Source organism: Carettochelys insculpta, chromosome 4, assembly GCF_033958435.1.
Source record: "Carettochelys insculpta isolate YL-2023 chromosome 4, ASM3395843v1, whole genome shotgun sequence".
Taxonomy (NCBI): domain Eukaryota; kingdom Metazoa; phylum Chordata; order Testudines; family Carettochelyidae; genus Carettochelys; species Carettochelys insculpta.
In genome coordinates, this window is record NC_134140.1 from 121773083 (window position 1) to 121783866 (window position 10784).

The following is a 10784-nucleotide window of genomic DNA, read 5'->3' on the forward strand; positions in this document are numbered from 1 at the left end:
TAAAGTAATTTGCTATTATAATAGTAGTTAGACTTTCATAATACCTTGTGCTTTCATGCCCACTTTGTAATTTACAGCCATGATTTTGTGCCTGGGTAGAGAGTTGGCCCCATTAATTGCCATTTACATTTAATTTCCATTAATTAGTTACAAATAACATTTGGTTTGTATCCACACAGTAACTTTTGTGCCATATTTATGTTTGCATTCCCAATACACTACTTGCCTTACCATGTTTTTGAGTGCATTCTGAGCAGTGAATCATATAGTACCTTGGGAGCAGTTACATGTGCTAAGGAAAATGAGCAATTTATGAATCTGCAGACTGAGCACAAGAGACATATATATGCAAATTACTGCTCTTTTGGATAAGAGACTTGCTATAGCATTGTAGAGACAGGCCAGTAGCACTGATGGCTGCTTCGTCTCTGAGTTTGGGAGACTTTGGACTGGAAATGAGTTTCAATGAAAAGCACCATTGGCATGACTAGTACTTCTTTATTTATTTTTGTGTTCCCATAGAGCTTAGGAGCCTGAGCCATCGACCAGGACCCATTAGGGAGGTGCTTTATAGATGGACAAGACTTAGATGAGATGCTGTGCCAAAATGCTAACTGGGGAAGGGAGGAAAAAGAGGTGTTTGCCTGTTCTCCTTGGTAAGTGATAATTTTATTGTGTGTAATTCTTATTTAATGGTATTCCATGATCCATATTAGGCATCTGACAGAATTTGATGCAGGGGAATCAGACTAGTATTATGAGTGAACTGGAGTGTTGCAGGTGATAAATGTTTTTTCTAACACTGCAGTCAGGTCCAGAAAGATGCCTGTAAAGTGCAGTGGTGATGCTTCTCGCTTCTAGTAGCTGAGGGATAGCTAGTAAAATTTCCATACGTCTAGAAAACCTGAAGAATACTTAACTGGTATAGCATCATTCAGGTCAGTGGAGCAAAGCCACTTGACATTTACTGAGGGTCTGGCCTGTGATATTAAATGTTAAATAGATTCTTTCAACATAATGCTGCTACACAAAATATGCATTTCAAAATAGCACTTAGCTATTTCAAAATACATCATGTACACAAGTAGAGCCCATTTTGAAATAAAGCCATTGAACACACTATGGCCGTGGCTACACTAAGCCCCCGCCTTTCAAAAGGGGTATGCTAATGAGCCACTTCGGCAGATGCTGATGAGGCACTTCCCTGAATATGCAGTGCCTCATTAACATAATGGCGGCCACGCATTTTTCAAAAGTGCTGCTTTCGCAATACACACTGCTCATGTGGACAGGGGTCTTTTGAAAGGACCCCTGGACTTCGAAAGCACCATCTTCCCATTTGGTTTTGGGAAGAAGGGGCTTTTGAAATCCGGCACAGGAAGCTGGAGGAGGAGTGAGCAGCAGCAGTGTCCAGAGCTGCAAATGGCTCCTTAAAGAGCCCCACATCCAACTGACTTTCAAAGTGGCTGCCGCTGGCTCCAAGAACTGGATGAAGACTCCGTGGGCCAGATTCTGACCCACTTGTGGGAGCACGAGCACCTGGTGGCCGGGCCTCACTCGCAAGGCGGAATGACCATACACTCCATCTTGGAATGCTATCATACAACGGTGGGAAGGTCTGAAGCCAGGCCAGGAGAAAGAAATCAGAAAGACAAGTAGTTGGAGAGTCCCCAAAGAGAACATCCTGACAAGCAGATAGTAAGTCCCCAAAGAGAACAGCTGGGGCAAGTAGCTGGAAGCCTCCCAAAGAGAACATCTTGGTTGTGCAACATCAGAGGGTCCCAGGGGAGGTTCAGAAAATGACCAAGAACAGAGGAAATCTTGTAACATGTTCTGACAGGCTGGGAGGATAGAAAGACCAAATTAGGTAACAAACGCTTTAATTGGCCAGGTATCGAACCCCCAAGTAAGAAACAGTATAAAAGGTGATTTAGCAGGGACAAGGGTGTGGGCTCCTGGACACAAGGCGGAGAGTAGCAACTTCCAGTCCAGACAGCAGACCCCGGCCTGATCACCTGGATGTCACCACCACGAAAGGTCCCAACCAAGCCGTACCTCTGACTTGAAGGGCCGCTGTAACGTAGTTGTTGGTGAGATATGGGAGCATTGGATGTTATTGGTAAGTCACATGTAATTATATACAGCTATATGTAACCTAGTGTTTAGCCTATGCCAAATAAATAAATAAATAAATATAAGACAAGTGTTAAGTAGTTGTAGTTACGAATAAATGAATCAATCACTATTGGTAAATACCAGTAGCTGGACTAGCTGGGGCTGTATAGAGAATTATTGGGACTTAGAACAGCCACAGGGCATTGTGGTGTTCACAATCAGAGTGTTATTGTTCCTGGTACTCATAATACTGTGGAAACCTAGGTTTTAAAGGAGATACACTGAATCACATATTGCTGCTACACTATATAAGGCTGTTATAGCGGTGGGGTGGTCAGTCCCGGGCCACCCAACTCCCCCCGCTGTATCAAACCCCACGCGCACCCACGGGACCCGGAGTAGGTGGGCACATCATCACCACTCACCCTTGGTGAATATTGTTTAACCAGATTTACTTGGTAGTAGTGGTAAGCACTATACCTACATTTGTTAAAATTCTGTCCTGACTTATATCCCTTCATCCATGTAGTCCTATTGAAGATGATTGGGTGCCAGAGGGTATAAATCAGACAGCAATTTACACATATTCTGGGCCTTATGGGCCTTAATTCTAGCCTCTCCTGTTCAACCCCGTGAGGAGCTTGCAACCATATATTAGAGGTAAGAATCTGACCATGTTAGATGTTAGATTTTGTTGTTATAATCTAAATATATAATCAGGAATAGGTTATGGCAAAAAATTACAAATTATTAAACATGGAAATAATAAATAACAAGCAGACCTATACTACTTTAAAGACTAGCAAATTTGTTAGATAATGAGACTTTGCAGGTACAACCTGCTTCTTCAGAAGAGTAGTAAACACTTTTAGCTTTTGTTTTAACCATATTTTATGCAAATAAAATGAAAGTAATGTAAGAATTCACAGTAAAGGTGTTATTTCCATCTATCCCATTATCTGGGTCTACACTACAGAGTTCTGTCGACAGAAGAGGCCTTCTGTCAACAAAACGAGGGAGCATCCACACTACAAATGCGTTCTATAGAGAATCTGTTGACGGAACGCAGCTGTTTTCCCAGCAGAGTTCTGACTTGACTGTATGAGGCATAGCACCTCTGTCGACAGATTCTGTCAACAAAAAAATAGTGTAGACGCTCCAGACGGCCCTCTGTCAACATTGAGGGCTTCCTGTTCACTGGGCTGCCCTGTTTGCAGAGCTTCTGGCTGGCTGTTCTGACAACAGGGGGCTGGGCAGTCTGACCACTCTCTGTTGACCGAGGGTGTTAACAGGGGAGCCTCTGTTAGGTGTGGACGTATTCTGTAGACAGAGGTTCTGTCGGGAAATATCTGTTGACAGAACTCTGTAGTGTAGACACAGCCATTGTGATTAATAACTTAGGCATACTTCCTCAGCAGCTTGCCTTTTGATTACTGTGTCTAGTGCTTATATAAAATGCATATAGGTCTGATCCAAAACCCATGAAGTGCATGGAGAGATTTCTATTGACTTCAGTGGGCTTTGAAGGAAGACATGCAAAAAGTCTTGATCTACAAATAATGACATTAACACGATATATTAGACAACTATATTATTACACATCATATGGCTCAGCTCAGTCACTGTGCCTATGAAAGCTGTGTTACTTATGCTGTGGAGACTTGTCATAAGAAAATTAGAAAAAAGTTCCCCTAGTGGAAACTATAAAACTATCCCAGTATTTGATGGGAGATGATCAGTGTATGATGTTTGATTGGCTTCACAAAATGACTGGTTGAAGTTTGAAATGTAACAGACAACTGCCTGAGCAGGTACAACCCTTCAGATTCTTCAGGTTTTTCAAGTTAGAAGCCCTAAGAATGCAGCAACGGTTATACTGGCCATTCTGAGCCCTGCCTTACTGTGCTGTGATAGGTTTCTGTCTCATGCCATGCTATATATACATCTAGAAGCCAAAGACAGACATACTCACTGGTTCTGCACAGGCTATGCTAACAAAGCACAGGTACAGGTGGTAAATTTTCATCTTCAGAGATTCCTAAGGACACAGAGCAATATATTATTTGACACAAGGTTTTTACCTTAAATATAAATTTTAATATTCTGTAACAGTTTGTTCCATGCTGGAGGCAGAACTTCCTGAAACTGCAAAATATTCCCTGCTTTACTCCCCTCTCACCTATGCGGAGAGTCAAAGAAAGAGTAATAAAATTTTCTTCCAACTGGCTTTGACTAACTTCCTTTTTCTAGAGATGTGTAGTAAATCATAAGCACTAGAAGAAGAGCTTGTAGGTGACTTATAGTAACTTCCCCACAGGTGAAAGACTTGCTCTGAAGAGACTGGATGTTTGAGAGGGACTGGTAACAGAACATGGAATCTCATACAGTCCATATCAGTAGTGACAAAAGATGCTTTGGCCTTTAGCGCCTAACCCTGTTGTAGCTCTATCTCTTTTAAAGAAACCTAAAATGGCAGGGGTTGTTGTATACATACAAAGTAATATGGTGTGTGTATTTTACAAGGTGTACTACTGTGTGTGTGTGATAGATGTGTGTACACTTTGTAAGACACACACCGTATTACTTTGTATGTAAACAAAATGTGCTTATATATCAGCTCAGTGTTACAGTACAGTTTTGTGTATGGCATTGACAAGGGTTGTATGACAATACCTGTAATAACTTTAAAGATCAACTTTTATGAAAGAGGCTCTGGGTGAGGAAAATTGTGCACAAATGAGTACAATAATATGTGTAAGAAAAGTAAGCCAAATAGTTCATATAACATGCTTCATTTTCATTCTAAATTAAACTAGTGTATGAAACTTTCACTATCTCTTCCGAGTGCTGTTAGTTTCTAAACCAAAACTAAAAAAAGCTAGATATTAGGTGTCTAAGATCTATGTAAATAGAAACAAATAATTTGTTTCTCAATGCTTGTTAACTTTTTCCCTTTTTCCAGTTTGGCCATTGGTGGATTACACAGTCCATGAGTTAATCTTACGTTAATGCTTATATATAACATACCTGCAGAAAAACTATAATTTATCTTTTGTATACATTATTTATACATGTTATATTCTGTTTGTCACACATTAAACAAATTATGCACTTCCTAGATTAAGTTCAGCTACTTTTTATCAGCTTCATTTAATTAATCAAGAGAATTGTGCTCACAAACAAAGAGAATTCTACGATGGGAAAAATTAAATGTTAAAAGGCAATAGGAAGGGGGAGGGCAAGGAAAATTACCTTTTATCTTCAGAATGCAAGATCTCTCCAGCTGACTTTGAAGGCTTTGTGCCCCTTGATGAAGTGTAAAGTTTGTTATAATTTCCAATGTCCAATCATCTCTTGCTTCCTTAACACCAACAAGCAATTTGTCAAAACTAGAAGGGTGGTAATTTTAACCTAAAAATGTTTTTGTGGTAAAAGGCAGCTATCAAATGTTCCATCTAGTTGAATAAATAGAAAGTACAGGGTATAAATATATATTCTGAAGTTTAAATTGCTTGATAATTAGAATAGATTTCAGGACTTGGGCTTCCACGTACATGATTAATAAGAGATGTGTGGCACCTTTCCAGAATGTTTACCATGAAAGATACATGGAAGGGAGTTAAGTTTAAAGACAAGAGAGTGATGCCAAGTGCTCAGAGCACAAGGCTGTAGGTCAGGCCTTCATTCTAGTCTATTTATAGCGCTACAATGAGGATGCAGCATTTTATTTTGGTGAATTCATTTTACATTCTAATATCTACATTAAAATCTGTGTTATCTGGCATTTGGATAACCAGCACTCTCTGTTTACTGGCATCTGCTTGGCTGGTGGCCACCTGTCCAGGAGTAGTGGAGCAGGGTCAGTGGTTGTGGGGCTGAGGTAGGCTGATGGCCCCACTCTAATAACTGGCAAGTTTTATTATCCTTCCTCCTCGCCCCCATTCCCCTGGAGTGCCAGATAATAAATCATCTACTGTATCTACTTTACAGGTGTGTTTTAATCACTTCTTAAACCCTTGGGGATCCCCAGGAAAAATGCTATATGTAAGGCAGATGAAATTGTGCAAAAGTTAACATTCTGTTTTCACCTGAAAAATGCTCTCCCTTCCCAGCAATTTTGTATCTTCTCCCATTTAGCTTTATCTGTTATTTGGACAAAATGTCTATTTTCACAATTAAAATATGTTAGAAACATATATTTATATATCTGTTGGATGCAACTGCCAAGTTTATTTCATAAATAGACAAATGTTTGCCCCTTTTAGTTTGGACAAAAGCTGTAAGCTTGCTTTAAAAATGGGTTATCAATGAAAAATGTCCATGTTTTTCTTTTAAACGAAAAAAGTTTAACTCTTTGCAAAATATTTCACAAAACTATGTGCACTGTCACATTTGTAACAAAAAGCATGAATTGTTAGTCATTTAGTTTTTCTTACATATAGTTCATCCATACAACTTAACCTTTTTGTATATTGTTTTCATATTTTATTTTTTAAAATGTATGCTTGCTCAAAATACATGGTTTCTTCAGCTCTTTGCACAATGGTTTTCTTTCCAGAGGTCTTGCCTTATTTGTACTCTTCCTGTAAAGTTCTTGTTTTGTTGCTCTTCCAGCATTTTCTTATTTGCTTATGCCTCCCAGTACTGCTGTGTTTTGTATCACTGCTTTGAATGTTCCCAATCTGATCTGTAATGAGATTTGTTCAATAGCACAAATTAATGGCCTGAAATACCATTCAAGTGTAACTCTGTATGCATTCTTCACAGAGCTAATCTTTATCATGAACAAATCTTGTTCCAGTTTCATCCATCTTTTTCTTCATCTTTAAGTTAATCTTTGCCATTTGCAGTTCATGATCAATGCTACAGTTGTCACTTGTATGGATTCTGACATCGAGACCTGAAGAAGTGGGTGTGCCCCACGAAAGCTCATCAGCTAATAAATTATTTTTAGTCTTTGAAATGCTACAGGACTGCTTTTTTGTTTTGTGAAGATACAGACTAACATGGCTGCCTTTCTGTGACACTCAGCAGTGAGTCTTGATGCCTTAACACTTAGTAACTATCTTAGATTTTGTCTAGACAGCAGCCTTATTTCAAAATAAACTATTCCATAAGAGCTATTCCAGAATATTTTATTTGAAAATAACACTGCTGTACACAAAATGCAGTTCAAAATAGCCATCTACTATTTTAAAATAGAACATCTACACACAATAGAGCCTATTTCGAAAATAGAGCCATTTTGCAAATGGATGCATTGTGGCTTATTTCAAAATAGGTTCTCTTCCTTGTCTATGCAGCCCCTATTTCAAAATAGACGCTATTTCTCGTGGATTGAGGTTTACTTATTTTGAAATAAACCAATTGTTATTTCAAAATTTGTGCAATTTCACAAAATATTTCAAAATTAGCAATTGCATTGTGTAGACGCTAGGATAGTTATTACGAAATAAGGGCTGTTATTTCAAAATAACTTTGCTGTGTAGACATACCTTTAGTGATAATGTGGTCGGTTTTGCTTTTTGGTTTGGCCATCTGATGAGTTCCACGAACCCTTCTGCATTCCCTTTTTCAGGAAACTAAGCATTGGAAATAATCATATTGTGCATCTCACACAAGGTAGATTCAACACGGCAAAAGTTAAAGGCATAAAAAACTGGCTAGCTGATATGTCTCAAAATGTGAAGTCAGGGTACAGCATTGGTTACAATAAAAAAAAATTAACAGTGTGTGAGTGCTGCAGAAAAAAACTCATATAATACCAAAAAAACCCAATGCAAATGTAACCAAGATCAGTTGGACGTAGCGACAACCACTAACTAGATGGCACATCATCGAGGCTATGTCTACACTAGCCCAGAATTTCAAAATGGCCATACAAATCGCCATTTTGCAGTTTACTAATGAAGCACTGAAATACATATTCAGCACCTCATTAAAATGCCGGCAGCCATGGCACTTCAAAATTGTCATAGCTCACCGCCGCGCGGCTCGTCCAGACGGGGCTCCTTTTCGATAGGACCCTGGCAACTTCAAAATCCCCTTATTCCTAACAACAGATAGGAATAAGGGGATTTTGAAGTTGCCAGGGTTCTTTCGAAGAGGAGTCCTGTCTGGACAAGCTGCGCAGCAGCAAGCCATGGCAATTTCAAAGTGCTGCGGCTGCCGGCATTCTAATGAGGGGCTAAATATGTATTTCAGCACTTCATTAGTAAACTGCAAAATGGCGATTTGTATGGCCATTATGAAATTCTGGGCTAGTGTAGACACGGCCCATATGTGGAAGCATGACCAAGTTGGGTTCAGTGGAGAAACAAGTCAAGAACAACACTGAATAGTAACATTGTACTGTTCCCCATGTCTGCAAAGATGGTCTGGGATAAAAGAAAGAACATTCATCCACAATTAAGGTAAACCTAAAATAATAATCTCCAGTCTTCCTTGCAGACTCTTTAGTATCGCGCCATACTTTCGTTTTCTTCACTCCATTTATAGCTATGCATCTCATTTCTTTTCTCTACCTTTTTGTTTATTTGTCATGCAATTAATACCTAGAAGGCTGATTCATGGAACAGGGCTCCATTGTATTAGGCACTGGGCAAACACAGAACCAAAAGATGGTCTCTGACCTGGGAGTTTACAGTGCAAATATAAGAAATAGAGAATGGTGAACGCAAAGTAGCAATGAGACAATATTGGTCAGCAAGAAAAGCAATGGTCACAACACAGCAGCTAACTACTGTCAGCCATTGGCTGGCTTATGTTTGCCTTTATCTTTCACTCAGCTGAACAAAGAATTAGCCACTTGTGTGTGAATGACATATCTGTATTGAAAACAGCGGGAATCTCATGCAGGAACTGGGTATACAGGTGGCATGCAGTTTTTGAATACGAGGCCAGTGACACAAAGGCCTATTTGTGATTTATGGCTGTGTCAGCAGCTCTTGTCAGGCCTGACATACTCATTACATTTTGCATGCTGTGAAATGTTTGTAACAATCCCATAAGTGACATTACGGATGCCCTCTAGCATTAGGTTCTGAAGATAGTACACCAGGGTGGCAAAACACCTTTCTTCTAAACTGAAGGGGAAATAAAATATGGTGCTAGATGCCCTGTAAAGGAAAGAGGTCTTTGACCTGCTTGCTCTTAGTCAGCCAGTGGCTAGCTCTTCTGCAGCTTAGAAAGGCCAGGTGTTTTCACTCACCATTGAAGTAATCTTTGTACAAAATGTGCCTGGTGAAGGATTGCCTGAAAACAAACAGCTCACAGATCATGAGTGTTCTCTTGTGAAGTATGCAGTGTGTGCATTTAGAGAGAGAGACGCCTGCTGGGAATGGGACTGAAGTGTGTTGTAAGCAGGCACGTCAGGCAGTGTTGATGAACAGCTCTGCCCTATACAAAGGCCTGTATACGGCAGACACCTGATTTACGTGATTTCGACTTGCATGTTTCTTGGAATAACGCAAGTTGAAATCAACAATTACTGCCTGGCTGCTGCACCCCCGCCACCTGCAGTGTGCCCTGGCCGCCCCTCCTGCTGGGCCCTGCTGCAGCCCCAGCTCCCCTCTGCTTGCTGCTGCCCATCTGAGAACTTCAGGGACTTGGCAGCTGCGGTGAAGATGGTGGTGGCTCTTTACACCCCCTGGCTGGCGCGGCGGCACTGCTCAGGGTGGTCACCCTGCTGCTCTCACCACCCCAGTCCTGCTTCGTGTCTCCATGTGCCTGCCAGCTGGTGCAACAGCACTGCTCACAGCACTCGCCCTGCTGCTCTCACTGCCCTGGACCTGCGAACTGGGGCAGCAAGAGCAAAAGGATGTGTGCCGTGAGCAGTGCTGCCACACCAGTTGGTGGGTGCATGGAGCCATTACCATCTTCACCGCAGCTGCTGAGCTTTTCTGCCACTCGCAGCCCTGGCTGGGGGACCTGGAGGTGGCAGGGCACTCTGCTCCCTGGGCTAGACATGTGCCCCTCCCCCATCCTCATCCTGACTTACATGACATTTGGCTTATGTGTGGTTACCCACGAAAGCCGCCTGCACATAAGTCCTGGTTTTACTCCTTTTGATTGTCCAACCAGTCTGGTCTTCAGACAGCGACAGTGAAGGTCCATTTTCACATGGGAGGTAAACAAAATTGTTAGGCTAACAGCCGGGGGTATGGAGCTGCCAGAAAGGCTGGTAGGGTCAGCACTCCTGAACCAGGTTCTCAGGGACAGTCACTTAAGGCTTGTAGGTTGGTTGCGAGCATCCCAGTCTGGGAGCGATAGCAGCAAAGCATCATAAAGCACCCAGGTTGCAGGACACATGGTGACACAAACCTTGGCTGGTTTAGATTGAACCCTGAACCTTGTAAGAAGGTCCTGTGTGCCTCAGCCAAAAGTCCTTTCTTTGCTCTGGCCACAGTATCGTTCGTCTCACACAAATGAAACTGTTAGGGAGCAGTTATAATTTTATGGCCAGGCTCTTTTCTTTGTTATGGTGGCATATAAATCTGGACTAATTATTAAAGACGAGAGGATTGTTCTGTATGTGCACCAGTATAACATAAAGAAGAAATTAGTCGTATATATGCATATTGATATAGTGATGGCCTTGATGTAGGATCATATCATTTAGCAATGAAATATGAGATTTCCTCTGACTGTGTTTTACAGGTTCATCTCAA